The sequence below is a fragment of the Parambassis ranga genome, chromosome 7 (genome assembly GCF_900634625.1).
Source record: "Parambassis ranga chromosome 7, fParRan2.1, whole genome shotgun sequence".
Lineage (NCBI taxonomy): Eukaryota > Metazoa > Chordata > Actinopteri > Ambassidae > Parambassis > Parambassis ranga.
This window is the reverse complement of record NC_041028.1, coordinates 14,149,426-14,168,308: the sequence shown is the minus strand read 5'-3', so window position 1 is coordinate 14,168,308 and position 18,883 is coordinate 14,149,426. Positions and strand designations below refer to the sequence as shown.

At 42.9% G+C, this 18,883-nt stretch overlaps 1 protein-coding gene across 1 annotated transcript in view; it reads left to right on the top strand.

Moving 5' to 3' along the window:
- The first annotated feature begins 774 nt into the window (after positions 1 to 774).
- Positions 775 to 18,883, top strand: part of plxna1a (plexin A1a) — a 194,522-nt gene continuing 176,413 nt past the window's right edge. Inside the window, exon 1 of the mRNA XM_028409537.1 lies at positions 775 to 891. The gene's annotated coding sequence lies outside the window, so the exon portion shown is untranslated. The remainder of the gene's footprint in view (positions 892 to 18,883) is intronic.

Sequence of the window (18,883 nt, the reverse complement as noted above, 5' to 3'; positions counted from 1 at the left end):
ATTAGGAGCCTGTGGTCCTCGGTGAAGTAACAAACAAGGCCGGCACTGCCAACAGAGATGATTTGTCAAGTTTCAAGGGAGCTGACCTTCAGCATTGAAAGATATTGAATAGAAGCATGCACATTCACACACACACACACACACACACATAGACACACACACTCAGAGGTGCAAATGTACATGCAGAGACACGTGCTCAGATGCATGCAGAAAACGCACCTTTTACACAGTGCAAACATTTCAATAACGTGAAAGAAACATTCAGACAACAGAACCCAAGTGAACGTGCACGCACAAATTCAATATGCGCAGCAGGAGAGAGAGAGAGAGAGAGAGAGAGCAGTGCCGCTATGCAAGCTTTATAAGATGACAGAAGCAATCAGTCAAGCTGGACAGGAGCATCCTTTTATCAAATACATATCAAAGAATCTGATTCCATTAAAACAGCCTTTATCTTGTCATTTATGAGCCTCAACCAGACACAAGGAGCACAAAGCTCCGCAGACTGTACCGGGCCCAATGCTGCCACCTAAGCGCGCCATGCGGTAGTGCGCATTGGAGAGTCGCTGTAGCGCAATTACGCAGCAAGGGGGCGCGCTCCTGTCACTAACCTCTCTCTCTCTCTCTCTCTCTCTCTCTCTCTCTCTCTCCTTCTCCCCCTCTCTACCAGGGGATGCCGGGGTCTAACTGCAGCTCTACTCTCATTCATGCTGAGCGCTGCTCTCCTGTGCGCACGGAACTGCAGAGCTGAGCTTTTGGAACCGGTGCTGCTGCTGCTGCTGTCTGACAAGCCCGCCGGGAATGGAAACGTCTTCTGCTGCAACCTAAAAAAAAAACAAAAACAAAAAAAAAACATGCCAAGCAGGACGGATGCGGAGCACGGTTTGATCAGTAAGTACAGCCAAACTTTTTGTGGTTGTTCATCATCTCGCTTCTCGTTTGGAGCTTTTTCCCCCTCTACATCTGGTGACACATGGTGACAGTCCTCTCCTCCGACCCTTTCTGTTCCCACTCCTTGTCCTCCTCCATACCTTCCGCCGACGCTTCTCCTCCGTCTCCGCTTCTACCAAGAGCACACTTGGACCGGTTTGTGCCGCAGGAGAAATCAGGTTCTGTTTAATTCTGTTGCGCTCCGAAACATCGCATGGCTTGGCTTGCGTTGCGCAGGGCGAAGCAGCCAGGCGCACGGTGAGGTTGCGGATGGACTATCTCGGAGATATTTGAACATCAGCTTTATTTTTTTTTGTGTGTCTTTCTGTGGAGTCATTCAAGTTGATGAAGGTGAGGATTGCTTTACTTCACTGGCAAAGGAGCTGCGGGTTTTGGATGCAAAGTGGCAGTGTGGATAGGCAGTTAGTGTCAGCTTCACGGGGCTGTTTTGTCGTCCGCACACTTAGCTCTTTAATGTTTATATGGTACATTTCAGATGGCAGGAGGTTGTATGAATGTTGTCGCAGTGTTACAGTGATGCAATTAGACGGGTATCCATCACTGAAGCCTCAGCTGAGCGCTGCAAGCACATGAGCTCAGGGATATTGTCTGTGGACTTTTGGATCTGTTTCATTTCGCCCAAGACAAGAGTTTGTGTCCACTGTGCGCGTGCATGTGCACACATGATTGCTAGTATTCAGGGTCATGCGTAATGAAAATAAGGTGTGTGCATGTGTACCTGTGTCTTTGTGCCTGTTTAGGTACATGTATGTATGTGGTGTTTGACCTATGAGTGTAACAGCTTGTGGGTGTTTTTCTTTCAGTGTGTGTGTGTGTGTGTGTGTGGATGCATATGCAGATGTGTTAGTTTTCCCTCCTCCCACCCACATATTAAACATACACACATAGCATCATCATTTTGGAGTCACATCAACGTGCTCTGACAGTTTTGTGTCACCTTATGAATTTTTGACTTGCAATGCGTAGGTGCGGCAGACGGGCTGATTTTAAGAGACTACGGGCATCAAGCCACCAGTTTGGCTGCCAAGCACACAGAAAAGAAAAAAAATTCACTTGTGTGTGTGTGTGTGCGAGAGAGAGAGAGAGAGAGAGAGAGAGAGAGAGAGAGAGAGAGAGAGAGAGAGAGAGAGAGAGGAGTCTTCTATCTGCATATTCCGAACATCTCCCTCTCTCTCGCTCTACTGATCTCTCTCAAGGGTGTGAGGATGAGAGTGTGAGAAGATGTGGAGGAGATGCAAAGAGATGAGGGGGACAAGAAAAGACTTCTTCTCCCCCTCTCTCTTTAAGTGTGTGTGTGTGTGTGTGTGTGTGTGCCTGTGCTGGGACCCGTTGATAAGACAGAAACCCTGAGCATCACCTCCACTTTCGGGCTGAGGCGTGACATCCAAAGTGACTGCATGCATGGTTGTACTGACATGATGACTGGGGAACGTATTAGTTCCTGTTACACCCGGAGACACTCTGTGTTTTTAGATGATTTTAGCCTGAAATGAGTCACAATCAGACTCCGGCAACAGTGGCACTGCATGTGCTTTGAGCTGCCTGTAACCTAATTACCTAGTTTATTCTTGGAGTCTTTTATTATTCATTTGTTTTTAGAGGATATGATCCTTTCTTCCTGCTCTCCATGCATCTATCCTTCGATGTATCGCTGAGATCCTGTGTGTGATGTGACCAGCACTCAGTCAGATTTGAACAGACTTCTAGGATGACACATCCCATGGCACTGCATATTTACAGTGACATATTAGACTTTTGAACTTTTAAAGGTGTGACAGCCTTTAATTAAGAAGGGACTATGATTCTAGATGTGTTTTCATCCAGAACCTGTAATCACATTCTGCTAAAACAGCCTCATTCTGTGCTGCAGGACTTAATTTACTGTTTGCTCTCGGGAGCTTCCTTGACATTGAGTTTTACGATCCACATTATAAGTGAGAGTGGACTTGGTGGGCAAAGGTTTTATTTGGGAGAAAGCATTACGGAGTGTGTGTGTGTGTGTGTGTGTGTGTGTGTGTGTGTGGGAGGGTCAGGTAGAGATGTGTCTGCACTCTCAGCCCTCGGTGGCTCAGACACCAGCTGGGATGAGTGCCACAGACGATCGACGATGCACCCTGCGGTCCGTCTGCGTCCAGACGCTTCATACCTCAAGTGGCTGCAATAAATAAGGCCAGGAGGAGAGGAGGCAGCAGCGGAATGACAATAGAGCAGCGGTTTGAACTTATCCAGCCAGAGAAACACCCACAGGAAGGGTGTGCTATCCTAACATGTCCAAAGGATGTAATGACGGTGACATTTAGCTGAGGTTTTTTTTTTTCTTTCCCATTCAGAGTGCCTTCAGAGATCTACATTTAAATACTGTTTGGGCGGCCCCAGCGGGAGCTGAAGTGCCGACCCAGCAGTGTTAGAGCCTCGCTCTCTCCTCTCCTGTTGAGCTGCTGATGACAAGACTGCCAAATAAACTGATATTGCATGGCAAAATACCAGTTGGGATCAAACAAACAACAGCGCAGTTTGTTTTGCTGCTTTTGGAAAGCGCTTTCGTGTGATTAGGTCAAATAAGCCAGTCCTGCAAATATAACCATGACGAGTGAGGGTTATCGCTAAAGCGTCCACACAGGGTTGATTGTAACCAAAAGATGTAACGTGTTGATCGGCTCTTCTCGCCCTCTGTTGGCTGATTCTGTCTACTAAATACAACACTGAGAAATGCACAAACAGTTCAATTAAGCTTGTTTTTTGTTGCATTTGGTTTAACGTAACATCCTGATCACATATAATTTTATACATTTATTATATAAATGTGTGTGTCACTGTGACAGATGAACCACTTTGACTTGTTTTCCCCTCTCTTGTCCCATCACCTAGTGACAAAGTGTTTACAGATCCCAATTTCATTCTGAACAAAACACGAGAGAGAGAGCGAGAGACAGAGAGAGAGAGAGAGAGAAATAAAATTAGATGGAGAAGAGAGCGCAATGGAGCTTTTAAGTTCCCGGCAGCTTTTTGATGCAGCCTCCACAGTGAAAGGCCACGGCAGATCAAACAGGGCAGGCAGATTGAATAGTTCCTCTTGTAAGGGGAAAAGACGTTTCGACTCCTCACAGATATAACAGGTAACCACAAGACGGAGGTGGCAGCCTCTTTCTCACATCGCCTGATTGCAAACACTCAGTTCCCTCACTTCCCAAGTTCAGAATAGGAGCTTTTTTTTTGTTTTCATCGTCGTTACGGATTTTTCGAGCGAGACGAACGGCATGTGGGTGGGTGGAGGACTTGTATCCCATCCCAGTGTGAGCAAGGATAATTCTGCCGTTGTTTTGTCAGCAATTAAAAGAATTTCAGCAACCCATTTTCCTCTGCTGCTGCAGACCATGGAGCTCGTGTTTGTCGTCCCAAATGGCCAATTTCTGCCTTATGTTCTGTGCTGTCTGAACAGTTGAGGCAGCAAAAAGTGTGTGTTTATGTTTATCTGTGTGTGTGTGTGTGTGTAAATGCACATAAATCATTGAACTTCCTGTTCCTTTGCAACATCAGCCCGATCAGTATATCCTTATATTTCTCTCTCTGACTACCCGACACACACACACACACACACACACTCAGACATCCTCCCTTTACCCTCCCATCTTTATATTTAGTGCTGGGCCAAGGTCAAAGTTAGAGTGCTTCGTTCTTGTTTTTTTCCGTACATGGCTTTCAGATGCAGATCTATCTTCTGTTATCTGTGCTGCTGCTTAGACTTTCCTCAGGCCGTGGGGAGGCGTAGAAGGGAGGGAAATGCTAAAAAGGAGCCAAAGAGGAAAGGGTGACAAAGGAATGAATAAGGACTCGTGGGCATCATATCTGGTGTGTCTGAAGAACAATGTACTGGTGGATTTCACTCAGATGGTTTTCTTACAGAGAAATAAACATGACTGAAGAGAGAGCTTAAAAAAATTGGTGGATTTTCAGGTCCTGTAGTGCATAGGGGACGGGCAATGAGAGGGGATCACTGAGGTCTGAGAAGGTGAGTGGATGGGTGGAAGTGGTAATATCCAGTATGCTCTGCTATCTCTGCTTGCCTCTAAGGCTGAGTGGAGGCGGGAGGGGAAGTGAGCAGATGAAAGAGGCTGAAGAAATTGGAATGTTGTTGGGGTGAGGAGGTCAAATGGAAAGGTAATGACAGATGTTACGTTTCTCTCTCTCTGATTGTAAGGCTGTTTTTAGGTAAACTGGGGCAGAGTTTAAAAAAAGAAAGAAAGAAAGAAGACAAATCAAATAAAAACCAATAAAATGATTTAGGTTATAATTAAGGACATAATGAACAGAAGGAAGGAAAAGGAACAGTGATGGTATTCCTCTCTATGTAGTTCTTATTACAGAGGGGGGTGTATAGAAACAAAAGAGGTTGTGCAATTCTCTTTCGGGAAGTGATTAGGAATTCAAGGGAGTGATGAGAGAGTTTCGAGGTGAGAGAAGTGAATGACTCACTCAATTTAGATGATTACGCTTAGACCGTATAGTCTTTCTGTCCCTCACAACAGCACAGCAGGAAATATTTCATAGGAGCGCACTTATAAGACAACATACACGCAGTCCATCATCTATCTGCCTTTCCCCTGTAGAAAAAAAGTTATTCTGTGAACTCAGACAGTATAGTTAATTCTCATAGGATCACAGATGAGTTGAGTGCAAATTAGTGGCAGCAGTGATGTTTGGCAGCCAGAATCTGACCTCATCATACTGCGCTGATTTCAGCACAGCAGGGGGCAGAGTGGGGGAGTAGAGGTTGGAATATAAAAAAGGAGCAAAAGTCCAGTAGTATTATGATCTGGACTGGTCTGTAGTGGCAGTGGTTTATTCTAATAAATAGTTTTTAGGTGGTTGAATAAATGTATGTAAAATGTCTCATCTGGGCCAAGACTCATTACAAAGGTGGTAAAAAAAGGAGGAGATGGCTTGTTGATGATAGAAGTTACTTACCATGAATTTAAAATGAATGGTCCCATATGGGATGTCTTTGGTGTTGGTGTTTCATCTTCCTTCATAAATGAACATATGTGTGTTCATGAGGTTTTCCTCAATTGGAGGAAGCTCTTTCAGCCATTTGTGTGTCTTCTGGGTTATAACATCACTTCTTCTGCTAACAATTTAGATTTAAGACATCTCTGGTTTCTACTCCTGGACAAAACAATAGCTAACCTCACATAAACAAAACAGGAAAAAAAACAGTTTGTCAACACTAAGGGTTTACCTGCTGGGAAAAATATACAGTAAACAGACATTGTCGTCACGCTGTGATTTGAAACATTTTAAGAGGGATCCTGGCAGCTGAGTTTCGGCTCTACTGTAAGAAAGCTGTGGTGAAATGACAGAAGTGACAGTCAGTGCGGAAACGCTGAGTCAGCGAGTACAATGACACTCCCCCCAATCATCACACACGCGCCTGTGCACGCGCTCTCATCTCATTTTGTTGAGTGCTTAGTCAAACACAAACCTGTGCATGTAAGAGAGAAGTGGCTGTAACGTTTTGTCTGTGTGTGTGTGTGTGTTTGTGTTTGTGTGTGTTAGGAAATAGGATCAGAGAAGCATATGTGAACCGTCCTGTTGTCATGAGCTGTGCGCCTTCCAAGTGCAGCATTTCTTCAAGGGCAGCCCAGCAGGTGTCCTTGTGTACTAATGCAGCATCTATAAGAAGATACACATTTTGGCACTTGATAGCGCTAATTGATTGTGTACCAGAGTGGGCAGTGATGTAGCTGTGCATGTCTGGGGAAGCTTCTGGTCCAGAAGGGCCCCTCAGGTTGACATTTATCTCGCCCTAAAAAAGAAAGAGTACAATACAGGTGCCTAAATGTACTTCTGCTTTGTTGTGACAAATGAACTTCCCCCCTCAGGCTGAGAAATGAACTTTCCCCTCTCAGTTTAAGAGTAAAGTTCTGCCAGCCCTCGCTCTGTTTCCTTTCTACCTTCAGTCTTCTACCCAATTCTGGCAGCTTAAATTCCCCAGCTTTCTGTCTGAAAGAAGGATATGGCTGATAAGACACAGAAACAGTGCACCGCTGATAGTAAATGCTTCCACTCCCCCACAACAAAGTGAACCATGGGGTCGAAAACATGTTGAAATCCATTTAAGGCACCTTGAAAGCGGCAGAGCTCAGGCACCTCCTTGGCGGTTGAAATTGCCCTGTGTATCACTACCTTTATAGGTGGTGATGCATGGGAAACCATTTTAAGGTGATGCAGATGGGCAATTTAGCTTTTAGCAGACGCGGGGGGTTGCAAATGGACGGAAATTGAGAGAGAAAGCGTCGAGTTTGGTGGAAGAGGCAGCGACACAACCACAGGAGGAGCTTTTGTCTAGTGAGATGAATTTACTCAATAATCTCTGTCTAATGGAGCTGTCTATTATGTCCTGTTTTTGTGTTTCTATTTTTTTCACAGCTTAGGTATTGTGCGCTATTCTGTTCCCATCTCTTTATTCTCTGTCTGTTCCTTACTCTTCTGGTTGTAAGGTCTTCTGGTCTCATCATCCAACACTTTCCCATTAATCCTAAAGAGAATTGCTGTTATTTTCATCCTGTTTTCTAACTGTGGAGTCAAAGCACAGCGTTCATCCTCTCACTGATGTGCATTTTGGAAGATACACTACTGTCAAGGCTGCAGGCTGACAAGTACCATCTGCTGTATTAACTCAACAATGTTGTGACTCACTCTAAACGTGTGTATGGATGATAAACTTTAGCATATTAGATCTGGAGATGGCTGTATCTGTTGGGCAATTACATGTTACTTTCATCCAGACTGACATAACTGGTTGTGTCTCACAGGGCAACATCTAAAAGGTACCCTGTCTTTGTACAAAAGCATGTTTGTCCATCATTAGTGGCAACAGGGGCTGTGGTTTGCCAGGAGGTGTTGAGAGATCATGAGTCACACGTAAGAAACCACAGAAAGTAAACAAAATGCACTCTGTTGACTGTGTTAATTGGATCACATAAGGATGTGAAATATTGCAAATTGGTGAGATGACGTCACATGTGCAGTGCTAAGATTCTAATATTATTTGTCCAGGATGTTTTAAAAGTAGCACAAAGAACAATGAATGAGCACAGATTTTCTTCTTTTTACATGAAGCAGTTTTCTCTTCTCCTTCTAGACTTGAGCCAAAGTCCCAGGTGGACACTGTACTGGCTCAGTCTCCACATTCATAAATGGACAGTTTAAGATACATGTTCTGGACATCCTATCTAATCTGCTTAGTGGAGCAGTTACACGATGTGAAATGTAGATCTAAGACAGCTGATATTGACATACATGTGGCGTCTGTGCTGTGAGCTATTGCAGCTATTTCTACAGAAGGAAATACATATTTGGCATGGAAATGAGCCCCTCTTAGCTACTGCACCTTTGAGCCATCATGCAGTTGTGTCTTTTGCCATTTGTGTTGTCATCTTATACTGTTGTGTAGTTGCACTCTAAAGTGAAATCAGAAAGTTTGAGATACCCTGAAGATACCCTGCCGCTCCTCTTTGTAACACTCTCTTCCATTCCCTCTCCTCAATGTGTTGTTGCAGTGTAGTTTCCGTGTGTGACTGCTTTATTCTCCCCTCCTTCTCTCTCTGACTGTTGGTTTTAGAGATCTCAGCAGACTGACTTGAGGAGGCTTTGCTGCAGGCAGCTCCTTCTCCCTAATGAGAGAAATGGAGCCGTTCGTGGCATACATACACTTCTACGCTCTGTGTGTGTTTTCGTAGCAGCGTGCGTCTGTATGTGTGTGTGTGTGTGTGCGGCAGGGCGCATTTGAGTGTTTATGCATGTGGTTTTTGTGAAATTGCTTGTGTGAAATATTATGTGTGTGTTTGAGTCAGCGTGTTTCTGTGTGTTGCTGTGGGGTTTGTTTTTGAGCGTTGATGTGTGTGTGTTTCATGCCTCGCCTCTACACACACTGTTTCACATTCTTTCCTCTTGTGAAAGCGAGGAAACTGAACAGTTTATGTGGCTGTTGAACACAACATTTCATTTTCCCACTGTGTGCTGATGTAGTTGACTGGCGTCCCTGTGCACTCTTGGAGGACTCCAGCTCCATGGTTCTTCCCTTCAGTTTATACATACCTGAATGACCTATTTCAACACTTAAAAAAACATACCTGCTGTTCCTTTAGTGGCCACTTGAGGCTGGATCAAAAAGTGAGTCAATCTCAATAGAGCTCAATGTGAAATCTTATCAGAAGAAACATATTTACAACCTGACAGGCATAACTGCTAAAGTAAAGCTCCATAACTGGATTAACCTAAGAAGCCTCAGGTACTGCAGAGATGACGACAGCCAGATTTTTCCATAGTGAGTCTCAAAACATTCAGAAAAACCTTTTAGTGATGTCACTGAGGTTTGGTGCAACTTGGTTAGGTTCAGAAACAGATTATTGTTTGGGTTAAAATGGACACTTTTCTAATTTGGATATCATGGGGTTCTTTAATGGCCAAGAAGAGATTTGACATACACACAAACAGAGGAAGGTGCTGAAAGCTAATTTGTGCTACTGGGCCAAAACAATGCTTTAGGTGCAGTGTGGTATGGCACAGTTTGGAACCCCACATTGTACACTACGCCGAAGTGCCACTAAGTGTCACGTCAACAGAAACAGTGTTTGCTGCTGATTGACAAATGCCTATATAGGAACAGGCTGCTTGTGTAGACAATGGCAGGGATTGCTTGAAGGCACAACACAGAGGCACAAATCAAGCTTTAAACACAGGACTTTTTCACAGTTTCGAGGTTAAGACAGGCTGTAACACTCAGGTATACATTAATTGTTTGACCACCCTTGGTTTTTAAGTACCTGAGTTCTTCTGTACAGTGCAGTAAATGTAGAAACAGAAGTTTGAATACATTTCCATGACATTGAAACGAAGATGCTTCTGTATGATTTATGTCTGAAATCAACTATTTCAGTGTCTTATTATATCAACAGCTCTGTGTGGCTGTGTTGTATATCAATGTGCTCTTTATGCTCTCTATATCCATGTCACTGTCACTGTGTATGATGGGTCTATTCCACATACGTCTGATGTTTGCCACAGCTGCTGTGGGGATTACTCTTGAGGCTACACAGAGAGGGGAAATAAAAGAGCATGAAAGAGTGTGAATTGACCATAAAGCTCTGCCACTCTGAGGGGATTAGAAGGGGTTAAACTGCAGGGCGCGATAAAGACTGGCATTTTTTCTGTCACACTCCAGACTGCTGCTGCTGCTGCTGCTGCCGTGTGTGTACATGTGTGGGGTGTGTGAGGGAGAGAGATGTACAACTACCATGACCAGTAGCAGAAACCACAGTGTCGTGTGTGTGTGTACTTGTATGTGTTTTTGAAGAAGCGTGTGTGTGACCTATAACTACCATGGGGCAGCCAGGCAGTTCCAGAGCTGAGCGGCAGGGGATTACTGATGGGTTTTTCTCTGCATGCTGATGCTGAGAAGCAAAAAAAAGTTGCACAGAGGGAAATACAGAGCAGGGAGAGAGAGAGAGAGGAGGAGGAAGAAGAGGAAGAAGAGGGAGTATGTGTTTGTATGCAGGAGGGAGACAGGAGAAGTGAGGGATTGCTGCTAGTGTGCTGTTTAGGAGTGACTTAGTGGCTGCGCGGGTTGTAACACATGGCAGGGATACAGTGCAAAGACTCAGTTCATCATCACAAATCTATACAATGTTGTTTTGGCAGTGAAGTTTTATGTCACACGAGGAAAAATAAACCCCCTTATATGATAAACTGAAGGATGCAGGTTTCTAGTGAGTTAGCTGCTCCTTTACCACCAAATGAGAATTTCTTGTTTTTTTCCAAAGGTTTGTGTAGCTTACTTTAAAATTAACAATGATACCTTGTTATGGCCAAGTAAACAAAGGGAACAGATGGTAGCCTCAGTGGCATGCTGTTAGACCTTCTGCAATTAAAACCAAATTTTCCCACAAACCTGTCTACCTCTGGTACACATGGATGACAGGTTCAGAGGTTTTGCTTTTAGGAGCTGGATGCTGTTGTCCTGTTGGTGATATGCCTACTGATGGCCAATGGTATCCTCCTACCTACCTAAGCACAAACTTATCAATCACCCGTTGTAGAACCAAGTCCTCATTGGATATATATATCTGTATGTGCATAACTTATGTACTTATGTTCCAACAAAACTGCTTATCTTTCTCACTGACGTTTCATCCACGAGAGTTTGATGCTTATTCAGACCTTGAAAGTTTTCCATCTGCCATTCAAACACAATTCAATAACATCAAAGACATTCTTTTCTATCTGTTTAGACCTCTTCATAGTGATTAGTCCACCATCTGCTTCTACATTTACATCGGGCAATATTCTCTGTTTTGCATTATATGAGGAGTTCAACACAAGCATGCAGGATTCTGTAGCATTTATGTTCTCAGCCCATTCTTCCTCGCCCCCCCCCCTTCCATCTCTTGTGTCAGTTTTTTTTTCTGGGCCCCATTTGGGTTCTGGAAATGATTACTGTGCCAGACAGACGAATCAGATAAGACCTCTACAGCGGCTGCTGAAGGTCATGGGTAGGGGTGAGAGGGCACATTCCTTCCTCTCTGATTAGATCCACTCTTCACACTGTTGCACTGTAAACTGTCACAGCTGCATGTGCACTACATGGCATTGTAATTGTTTCAAGAAGATGCTTGGCTGATGTCATATAGAGACAGACAGTATTATGCATAATGTACATTGTCATTATTGTACAGCAGGATACATGGCTGCATAGAACAATGAACGATTGGAGTGGATTTGGGATTTGCTTTATGTGCAGCTGTTGTTCTGAAATCCATTTCCTACTGCCAAAGTGAACTAAACCAAGTTGTGCCAGGCTAAGCTTGAACATGGCTAATGGAGCCATGGATTTTTATGTGTTTGTCCTGGTTCAGTGTTTCTGGCACTTAGCTTCACGCTTGGAGTCTCAGCGCATTTTTTCCACATTTTGCAGGCTGGAAAAAGAGGCTACAGGGCCAGAGCAAGGGCTTTATACCCCAGCACACACACATGCAGAGACACACGTTTCCATTCAAGCCTATGCTCTAGGTTGACCTCTTCACATGGACGCTTGTGCATGTGTCACTCTTACAAACTCAGGATGGATTTAAGTTGCTTTTCCCCTCAGCAGCGCAATCAGAAATCAACGCTAAATCTTCGGAGCAGCCAGACTGTTGACATTTGATTATGCCTTTACATTCACGGCTGCTGATGTCTTGTTTATATGAAATGTGTGCCTGCTGGCAAAAGACTATGTCAGCCACAATGATGCGGTGAAAGGGATTACCACTCCAATGCAATGAGTATATCAACTCAGACATCTGGTTCTCTGTGTGAGTGTGAGTGAGCTGCAGACCTGAGCGTTACCTCGCTCCAGAGGTCCTTCAGGGAAATGAATGGGGCTGATGTACTGAGAGGGGGTTCTGCACAGCCAGATTAAAAGATTTTATCACCGTAAATGGAACTTGTTTTCACAGTCTTTGGAGCTTTCCTTTGTTTTTTCACAGTCACGCAGGCATAATTAATATGCATCACATGAACAGCACTTGTTTTCACAGTCAATGTTTGAGGAAAGACGTTTCTGGACACATGTTTGTGGTTTTAGGAAGGTATTATCTGGCCAAAGTAGCCAACTTAACATCAACTGTGTTTTAACATAACCAAAATGTTTGTTTTCTCATGTTTCATGCATGGTAATTATACACATCATGCTTAGAATATAGATTGTATGCTGTGTCTCATGCTGTTATTTCTTTCTATAAGTTGCCAGTTGTACTTGTAACCATGGAAGCCAAGGAAATCTACACCTAGCCAACCACTTTGGATGCATAAACCCAACCAAACAGGGCCAAAGAACCAATGAACAGTAACCAGAAAATGGACCAATAATCTCAAAAGTATAGAGTAGTGTTATAACCACTGTATGTGTCTGTTTAGTGTTCATTTACTGTCATGCTGTTGTGCCATTTTTGTGCGCGGTCATGTTGATCCATTATGCGGTTACCCTTCGTGGCTACATATTGCTACTCCCTTTCTTTCTGGATTTTTTTTTTGCTCTTTCTTCTGTTTTAACCAAATATGAATGAAAACCATCCTGGCTACCTGACAGGATTTTATTTAGTTTAAAACAGAACCACTCAACTTGTATTTTAAAAAAAAAGTGCAACTGAAAGTGTTAATACTTTCCTGGTGCTTTGTGATGGAAATGTTCAAAAAGCTTATGGGGGCAGACAAAAAACAAATAAACTAATGTGAGAAGATAGCTGGGTGATGCCAAGTTACAGGAACTGAAACATTGATTGAAAATGTTCCAGATGACTTTGAAATTTGGGATGCAAAACGTTTGAAGGAAGCTATCACTTCTCTAACATTGGCACCAGCAGTAGATATATGTTGTCAGAAATGGAATATGGCCTCTCATTCTGTGCCAACAACTCCTGGCAAATATGACTGCTTGTTTTCAGTCAGCAGGTTTTAGTAGAACAGACGGATTATGCAAAGAAACAGTGGCCTCACAAACTGCTTTACTTTTGTTCTCAGCTGATGGTTGGTTAGGTGTGGGCATCGAAATTACTGGGTTAAGTTTTGGGAACGTTTTGATTATACAGAACCTTTAAAAATGCAAATGCAAGTTATGATTATAATTTTATACAGAATTACAGACAGATGGCTGATTTTAGTGCTACAATAACCAATGTATTCATGAATAATAATGAGGTATTCTCTGTAACATTAGTGGTTTTAGTTTGTACTTGGGAGTTCAAATATGAGCAGTCACTTTGATAACTTTATTAGCTGCTTGTCATTATATCTACAGTCACAAAGCTTCTGGATACTGATAAAGCAGTAAGGCAGATGTAAAGCAGAGAGTCAGTGAGGCCACATGGAGTTCAGTGGTGACATACTCTTAAAAAGAATATTGCTGCACTGGCATGTTTCTGGTTCAAACTATATGATGGGGTGTACATTTACACAGTGATTGTGAAGGCGGCCAGAAAAGTATAATTGTTCGTTATTGTTTTTATCAAATGGATGACCAGAGCAACTGAGCCGCTGTGTCTGAACCCATTAACCACACAGGCGTCTTGTGATTATTTGCAACCACCTCAGTGGTTGGACTGATGCAGCATGTGGTCACAGCCGAAGATGCACAGTTTTTCAAAAACAGAGCAGAGGGAGGCTCAGAGGAAGATTTTATGACCATGCACATGATGGACTCCCCCGTTAAAGACCTCATGAACTCCTCTGAAAATCTTCTCTTAGCTCCCTCCGGGGGTCGAGTCTCCCAGGTTAAGGGTAGACAACATGTTTACAGTATTGGGTTGCTGCCTTGGAGCAGACCCACAGAGACACCATCCCTTCAGACTCTATCTCCGTCTCGCTCTCTCTCCCAGCTAGGCCTTTCTGTGCTCTCACGCCCTTCATGACCCTCCGGCCCAAAGGGGTGTCCCTTCCACATGCCTGAAGAAAAAAAAAACGGTATAACAGCAGCATCAGGAGGACACGGGCTGTAACACAGTCTGACTGAATATTTATTCAGCAGCGGCAGGTCTCTGTCTGTGGATGGATGATATGAGCAACCCTGACATTTCACTGTTAAACACTATTTTCATTTTCCTGACATGAACTGCACAAACGGGTCAACACAAACAGTGCCTAGGGTGTGTGTTTTTCTACACTAACCCTTGTTATCAGTGCTTTAAAACAGCTCCAATTACATTTGAACATTTTTCTCAAGCGTAGCTGTCCTCACTTTGGATTGACTTTAAGCTGCACCTAAAATGTTTTCATATATATATGCTGTAACAGCCACATTATGCAGGTATGATGCCATCAGAGGTCAAGCAACAATAACGACAGCCGGTACCTTATAATATAACTTTTTTCCCCCTGCATGTACTTAAATTATGTTTTCTGCCCTGAAAGAAAAGCAAAACGTAGGTGAGTTCCAGCACATCACCACTTTCAACCAGGACAGCTAACATATGCAGTTGATTATTTATGAACCCCCATGGGCGGATGCCTGCCAAAATCTACACCACACTGCTGCACTCAGCTGAAATATTGCTTTAAGGTTAACAAGAGCAATTTGTGAATATCTATAGCTGTGTTACAGAATTGCAACAAGCTCTGGGACGGCCTTCCAGTCCTATGGTGGCTGAGGTGAAAACACATACAGTCACGCTGTATGTGCCTGGAGGGTTCGGGTTAAGATGTTAACAAGATCGACGTCAGTGCAAGTGTTGAGGAATGAAATGTGTGTGAGAGAAACTTGATGGTTTGCTGGAGGCTCCGTACAAAGTCCATATGCTGCTCTACAAATATAAAGTGTGTACGTGTGCTTTTGACAGTGATGACGAGGCTAGGAGTTGTATGTGTGTACAGTGTGTGTGCGCGTGGTTGTAGCATGAGACTGCTGTAGGATTCTTACTGAGATTTTACTGGCAGCAGCTTGAAAGATGAACAGAATAGCAGCCATATTGATGAAGTTAATATGCTAACCATCTAGCAGCACACACAAATTGTCAGCTGGGTTACACCTTTTGATAATAAGACAGATTAAACAGAATATGAACTAACTGCCTCTCACACTTTCAAAGCATGGATCATTCAGGTATCAGCTGTTGCGTTGTCTTGTGGTTTATTTGAGTTTTAAACCACAAGTACATAAGTAAGTATAATTTTATGTCTTTGTGAAAATCTTGAACTTGAACTCCCCATGAACTGAGCCTGAATGTATGTTCAGTCAGTTCGTTGACTGTCCTACTAGTCATATGATTGCAATAACACCACTGTGATACTTTATTGCTCCTTTCAGGAAAGTTCGTCTTTCACTTGCCCACAGGAAGGTCAGAAGTCAGGTAGCAGCTGGTAGGGATTCAGTCCTTAGGGATGTTTTTTTTTTTTCTTCAGCACTACCTGGTTGAAGGTTGGATCATTTAGTTGAAGGATTAACTATTACTCACACCACAATCACTTCATTATATCAGATAAAGTACCAAAAGGGTGAAGAGAACATGTGGATGACGGTTGAGTTCCCCCTGTGAAGCTGTGGCCTCGCAGCAGTGCTGGAATGCTGTCAGATCTGAGACGTGATAATCAGAACCAGACTCGGCAACCCAGGATCCTGTCCAATCGCAATCAGGCCAATGCGACGCCTCAAGAATTCGCCCTCTTCCTCTGTGACTGTAACCTCATGTCAAAAAATGTAGATCCACATTTGATTAGCAGTAGAATTAGAGCAAAAGTTTCGTCAATGTTTTTATGTCAGCGCCCCCGGAGGAAAGACAAATTAGGCTCTAGACCCCCCATTTGATTCTGTCCCAGGGATTTCTTAAAGTAAAGAGGGACTCATGTGGATTGTGCGTCTGTCTAAAATTTAAATGAAGTGATGGTGGTGATGAGAGTGACACGTGAAGAGAAAACACATTGTACGTTTCCTAACTGGAGACTTGTCAAGAGAATTATGGTGCTATTGAGGTTTTCAGCCCCCCCCCCTCTCAGGGACACCTGAGGCTTATAGGGACTACTTTGACAACCACACCATCAAAATACATTACAGCAGGAAGTGAGGTTAGGTTAGAAAATGTTCCCTGTGGACACTGATCATGCAGCAGCATTCATCCAGCAGAGCTAAAAGAAATTATTTTCTGACTGAATCTACTGAAAAATGTTGAAAGATAAAAATGGCAGCAGAATTCACAGAAAGCAGTTAGCATAGAAGTTCACAAATATAACACTTATTTCAAGCCAAGTATCCAAGATTATGTTTGGGAATGACGTGATTTTTAAATGTGATTTTTTTTTTACCTTGAACACCTTCATTCTTGCAAAAGCCAACCTTTTCTTTTATTACCATAAAACAAGCTCGTTTTGTAAATAAAAGTGTGAGTTGTAATAAAACAAATGTAGTCACACTGGTGTGAAATCTAATCAAAATGTCATACTGAGATCTGTTAAGGGTTCTCCTTGAGAAAACCAGTGTGTGACATTTGGTTCTCAGCAGCCTCATATAATGTTGGAAATGTCATTTAGATGTGGAAATATTAAGACATCTTCACATAGCTGGACTGAATGCCATTGACTATACATGTATATTGGGTCGGCCAGATCCTGTAAAGATCCACAAAGATGGCTGACGGTGTGTAAACCTAAGATTTTCACCTAGGACATTAGACATTACATTTTTATAACATTATTTGTTGTTTACCTGATGTTTACTTTGGTTTGCAGTGGCTACTCTTTTACAATGCTGATTGCTCAAGCCCCCAATCACCCTAACAAATTTATATTGAATTATATTTTTTTACATTATTTATTACAGTCATTTTGCTGGTGAGAATAGTTTGGGAGTTATTCTATTGTGTTGATGTTGCAGGGTTTTATTATGAAGCCCGCTAAAGAGACATGAAGAAAACAAAATTGGGAACAAATTACGAAGTGATGAGATATGAGTTGGCCAGACCAAGGGAATGTCAATGGGTGAGGTTCATTGAATTTTATTTTGAGATTGGCCTCAAAGATATTACTATTATCTGCTTGTGGCAGTTTTCAGAGACATTCAGTCAGAGAAGAATATACTTAACACAAGGGACACTCAGATTGTAAAGTGCACTCTGACCTATTCTCTGACTTATCTGACTAATTCATTAGCAAACCAACTGGGATGCACTGTACATCTCAAGAACATTCCCTGCATGTGAGGAAAGAGGACATGCGCTTGGTGTTGAAGGGGCTGTGGACCCCAGAAGGGTGTCGCTAAGATAGACAGGATGTTTCAGATGACAGGACAAAATGGCTTTTTGGCCAGAGAAGCAGCTTATGTTTTCAAACTTTTTCAAGAACTTGAATTTTTTCATTGTACTGTATTTTTTTATTGTCCCTTTCTGGGACTCTGTATTCTAGTGTTAACAAGCTTTTTTATGCCATCATTCGTGTTGATACTTATACAATGCTGACAAATTTCTCACAGAACAATAAGTCCAAAGGCTAAATCACTAAACCGACAAGCTCTGTAAGATTTAGAGCTTCAGCAGTTTAATCACTTACAGAACAATTTGTATTTGTCTGTCGATGTGAATATGTCACCTCCAATTTAACAAAAGCATCACAAGGAAATTGTCTTACCAGTTGGTCAAACAAAAGAGGAGGAGAGAAGGTTAGATTTAGAAGAAGAGAGGAAGAGGAGGAGGAGGAGGAGGAGTGTGAAGGGTTAAATGCTTTAGATTTAGACGAGCTCTTCCTTCATCTGATCTGAACTGCTGCGTGCACTTTAATAAGCACTTTCATTTATATTAAAGATGCAAATGTAGCCTTTACAGGGAGATTGATATGCATGGAGGAAGTGTGTGTGTGTGTGTGTGTGTGTGTGTGTGCACGACTTTATCAGGGTTCTCTGTTCATTAGCCCAGTGTAATTGTGTTAGCAGTGTTGCTGGCAGGGCAGGAAGAAAATATCTGTGTGTAAAGGTCACATCAGAGGAGAGATGACATACGGATAGATGACACACACATACACACATCGTTACACACATATGCTGGCATCTGCACGCAACCATGCTCTCAGATGAAGATAGCTTTGGCTGTGTTTGTGAGTATGGATGTCTGTTCTTGCCCTAAGGTATGCATATGTCTTTGTGTGTGTGTGTGTGTTTGGAGGTCTGGGTAGGTGTGTGAGTGGCTGATTCAAGTGGCGCTGTTTAATCAAGTGTGATATTCCTCCTCTCTGAGCTTAGCATTTGCAATGTAGGCAGCAAAAAGAGCAGATACATTATCTCCTGTGTGTGTGTGTGTCTGAGTGTGTGTGCCATTGTGCTTGTTCTTGCAGAAACATACAGCTTTCAGTCATAGTGTGAGATGAAAAAGAATGTCTTCAAAGAAGGATGTACAAAAATCACACACAGGCTTTGAAGAGA